Source organism: Vulpes vulpes, chromosome 1, assembly GCF_048418805.1.
Source record: "Vulpes vulpes isolate BD-2025 chromosome 1, VulVul3, whole genome shotgun sequence".
NCBI classification, from domain to species: Eukaryota; Metazoa; Chordata; class Mammalia; order Carnivora; family Canidae; genus Vulpes; species Vulpes vulpes.
The window spans coordinates 51,722,609-51,727,417 of NC_132780.1; the positions used below are offsets into that span (position 1 = coordinate 51,722,609).

The following is a 4,809-nucleotide window of genomic DNA, read 5'->3' on the forward strand; positions in this document are numbered from 1 at the left end:
CCCCGGAGTCCCGAGGCTTGGCGCACCCTTTTGCCCTGCTGCTCCGAGTCCTGGGACGTCCTCCCGCCTACTCCTTCCTGGGGGCCTTGTGGGCGCGGATCCTCCCGACATCCTCCCGTCTCAATAGGTGGGGTCTGGAGATGGTCCTCCCTGCCGCGGCGTCTCGGGCCAGCGTGAAGGGAGTCTGGGTTTACTCGGGTTGGGAAAGGAGTAGTCTTTGTTGGACAGTTCCCGAGGGTCATGCACATATCCCCTTAATCAGACTTTTTTATCTTTGCAAAAATGGACCTTAAGTCGTGTTGGCTCTTTATGGGAAGGTCAAAAAATTTTATTTTCCATAAACAGTGCAATTGGTTTATTAAGAATCAAATACCCTTCTTTTTAATGAAATACAGCTTTCTGGGGGCACCTGGGTAGCTCAGTGAATTAAGCCTGTGCCTTTGGCTCAGGTCATGATCTCAGGGTTCTGGGATGGAGCCCCCTTATGGGCCCCCCTCCCCCAGTTCAGCAAGGAGTCTGCTTATCCCTCTCCCTCTGCCCCTCCCAGCTCTCTCTCAAATAAATAAATAAAATCTTTAAAAATAAATAAATAAATAAATATAGCTTTCTGGATAAAAAATCCTTGAACTTGTAAATGCAGAAGCTAAATATGACAGTATAAGAAATAATCAGCCCAACTACATTTAATTGTTTTGTAATAAGCTTTGCAACTTGATATTTTATTGTCCTTATGCTCTGTGCTAAACAAGACTTATTTTTTAAACACTTGAGTTACACTTGTTTATTTTTAAAGGTAAATATATCTAAATGTTTCTTCCTTTTTTTTAAGATTTTTATTTATTTATTCATGAGAGACACACAGAGAGAGAGGCAGAGAGAGAGGCAGGTTCCATGCAGGGAGCCTGATGTGGGACTCGATTCTGGGACTCCAGGATCACGCCCTGGGCCAAAGCCAGGTGCTTTACCGCTGAGCCACCCAGGTGCCCCTATTTAAATGTTTCTTTTGAAAATGCAAATACTTGCTCAATTTGATGAAAATTCAGCAGTGATGATGGGATAATGGAAGCTAGCTCCCTCCTTTCTATCTCATCTTCCAAATAAAACCAATATTAACTGATGCTTAACTCTAGACTTTATGCTAAAGCTAACAATGGATTTTTAAAAAGGCATGATTCCTACTTATTTACAATTTGTTTTTACACTTAAAGTTATCTGGTCAGTCTTTGTAGGACTAAATCATTCTTTTTTGCATTGTAGGGGCATATCATGCTTATTCAATCAATCTCTTTGTGGTTCATGTTTAGATTGTTTCTAGTTTTCACTATTATAAAGAATACATAACAAGCGTCATCATCCATGTATCTTTTGCATATATATGTGATTTTTTTTGGCACAAATACCTGAATGGTAGATTTGCTCAATTAAAATGTGTACATGTTGACTGGCACTGAGGAGGGCACTTGATGGGATGAGCACTGGGTGTTATACTATATGTTGGCAAATCGAACTTCAATAAAAAATAAAATGTGTATATGTTAAATACTTGTTAAATGCAAAGTCTTCAGAAAGGTTATTCCCCAGATTAATTTTAACAGCAGATATCATGCATTTTTGAAAACTGATTATTAATGATGCTTAAATTAAAAATGTTTTATTGGACAGAAAGTGGATGAAACACATATTCATTCGACAAACATTTGTTGAAAACCTACGGTGTGACAGACCTCATTCCAGATGCTGGAATAATAAGCAATACAAGTCTGCACTCCTGTGTAGTATTTGATCAGGATTGCTGTGGTCAATTAAGAAACAATGGGATACTTAAGGAGATATAATAAAAAAATATGTGCAGGGTTGGTGAGTCATCTATTACTAGTGACAGCAGGGAGCCATTACCACCACAAGAACTACCGTGGAGGCAGAAACTATTACTACATCCTGGCAGAAAAGACTGCACCAAAGGGAGCCTTACAAAGAGAAACATATTCATGGCCAACTTTTGGCTCAGTATAAGGAGCCAAAGGTATAAACATCCATATTTCATTTGCTTTCCACCATCTCATAAGGTATCCCCTAATGAGCATTTACATCTCCTCACTCTGTGCCATTCTTAGAAATGCATCCACATAGTCTCCTCTGGAGTTCCTTGCTAATTTTGCAGTTATATTTTTTCCTAGCCCTGGAATACCAATCAACTCACTGAGCCATTGGTCATGAATCAGTGTGATTCTTAATATGTCTCCTTTTGTGCTTGTTTTGGCAGCACATATACTAAAATTGGAACAATACACAAGGAGATTAGCATTGCCCTGCACAAGGATGACATGCAAATTCATGAAGTATTCCTTATTTATTTATTTATTTATTTATCTATTTATGTTTTTAAATATTTTATTTATTTATTCATTAGAGACAGAGAGAGAGGCAGAGAGAGAAGCAGACTCTTTGCAGGGAACCCAATGCGGAACTCAGTCCCAGGATCCCAGGATCACGCCCTGAGCCAAAGGTAGATGCTCTACCTCCTGAGCCACCCAGGCATCCCCCTCTTTTTAAAAAATGATTTTATGTATTCCATATTTAAAACAAAAGCAAAACAATACACATCTCCTTCCATACAAAGTGGACAGCCAAATATACTTCTCAAAAATCCTGCCCATAGGGAGAATTTTTCTGTACCAGAGTCTTTCATGGTCACCCCTGAATGGAGCTGTAATACAGTCATTCTCTTCTAGATGACGCTACCACACCTTGCAGATGATATATTTATAACCCAAGGAGGGCTCTTTTTTCTTCCTGTGGAAATGTCAAATGTTTATGGTGGACTTCCCATGGGGAGGATACATGGAGGATTATGTATTGGGGAAGTAGGAATATGTACCATGTGAATGTGAACCACTTGCTTATACAGTTTGCTTATACCTTCTGGTCTTGCACATACCATCCCATTTAACAAAGGAATAGCCTTGCACACATCTAATATTTTGATTCAGTGAAATTGATTATCATGTTCATGATAGATATTTTGGGTCATTTTGCTATCCCGTGTTTAGGGAGTTTAGTCTCTATTGGGATCCAGTAGCAAATCAGAAGCTGCTTTTCAAATGGAGGATAGATATCATGAAGTGAAGGCATACCTTACTCCAAAATTCTGGGAACCTGAGCTATATTGAGTCTTCCAATCTATGAACATAGTCTGACTCTCCATTTATTTAGGGCTTTGATATTTTAATAAACATTTTGAATTTTTTGCCATACTGATCCTGCATATGTTTTATTAGATTTCTTTTAATTTTTTGGAGCAATTGTAAACAGTACTACATTTAAAATTTTCATTTCCAATTTTTTCCCTAATTTATAGAAGTATGATTGATATTTGTGTATTGACCTTATATTCTATGATCTTTCTAAACTCAATAGTTTTAGAAATGTTTGGTAGACTTCTTGGGATATTTTTATGTAGACAATCATATACTCTGCAAATAAGATACATTTGTTTCTTTCTTTCCAAATTATATGCCTTTGTTTTGTTTTGTTTTCTTGTGTTATTTAAATGGTCAGGATCTGTACTATGTAAATTGTTTTAGGGAGAGTGAACACTCTTCCCTGGCTCTTAATTTTAGGAGGAAAAACATTGAGACTCTAGCCATTTACTGTGCTGTTAGCATTGGTAATTTTGTGGTTCTTTATCAAATTGAGGAAGTTTCCTTTTATTTCTAGTTTGCTGGGAGTTGTTATTATGAATGGATATTGGATTTGGTCAAGTGCTTTTTCTGCATCAACTGATCTGAGTATATGGTTTTTCTTCTGTAGTCTGTCAAAATTGTAGATTATATGGATTGATTTTCTTTTTTTTTTTTTTCTTTTTTTCTTTTTTTAATGATAGGCATACAGTGAGAGAGAGAGAGAGGCAGAGAGACAGGCAGAGGGAGAAGCAGGCTCCATGCACCGGGAGCCTGATGTGGGATTCGATCCTGGGTCTCCAGGATCGCCCCTGGGCCAAAGGCAGGCGCCAAACCGCTGCGCCACCCGGGGATCCCTGATTTTCATATATTGAGCCAGCCTTGTTTTTGTGGTATAAATCATACCTGGTAGTGGCAATCTTTCCACATATTTATGGACATGATTTACTTATATTTTGTTGAAAACTCGTGTGTTTTGTTCCAAAGATAAATTGAACTGTAGTCTTTTTTTTTTTTTTTTTTTAATACTGTCTTTGTTTGACTTTGATATTGGCCTTATAAAGTTGGGAAGTGTTCCCTCCACTTTTGTCTTCTGGAAGGGTTTGTGTTGAATTGGTGTTATTTCATCTTTTCCCCCAGCTCTGAGTATACATATACATTGTAAAATAATCATCACAATCAAGTTATTTAAGATATCCATTACCTCATATAGTTACTATCTCTTTCTTTCTCTTTTTCTTTCTTTCTTTCTTCTTTCTTTCTTTCTTCTCTCATGTGGTGAGAACACTTAAAATTTACTCTCATAACAAATTTTGAGTACACAGTACAGATTTGTTAACTATAGTCATATTGCTGTATATTAGATATCTGGAACTCATTCATCTTGCATAACTGAAATTTTGCACCCCTTGATCAACATCCCCCCATCTCCCCTCTCCCCCTGGCAACCATAATTCTTACTTTCTGCTTCTATGAACTTGACTAGATTCCATGTCATTTTATCTTAAATGTTTGCTATATTTACAAGTGAAGAAAACTTTGGAGATTTCCATTTCAGGCAGGTTTTTTTTTTTTTTTTAATTTTTTTTTATTTATTTATGATAGTCACAGAGAGAGAGAGAGAGGCAGA

The 4,809-nt window shown here is 37.3% G+C and overlaps 1 non-coding gene across 1 annotated transcript; it reads left to right on the forward strand.

Annotated features, from left to right (window-relative positions):
* The first annotated feature begins 2,247 nt into the window (after positions 1 to 2,247).
* LOC112912559 (U6 spliceosomal RNA) lies at positions 2,248 to 2,354 on the forward strand. The gene has a single exon (XR_003233536.1). It is a non-coding gene; the product is annotated as a U6 spliceosomal RNA (small nuclear RNA).
* The last annotated feature ends 2,455 nt before the right edge of the window (positions 2,355 to 4,809 follow it).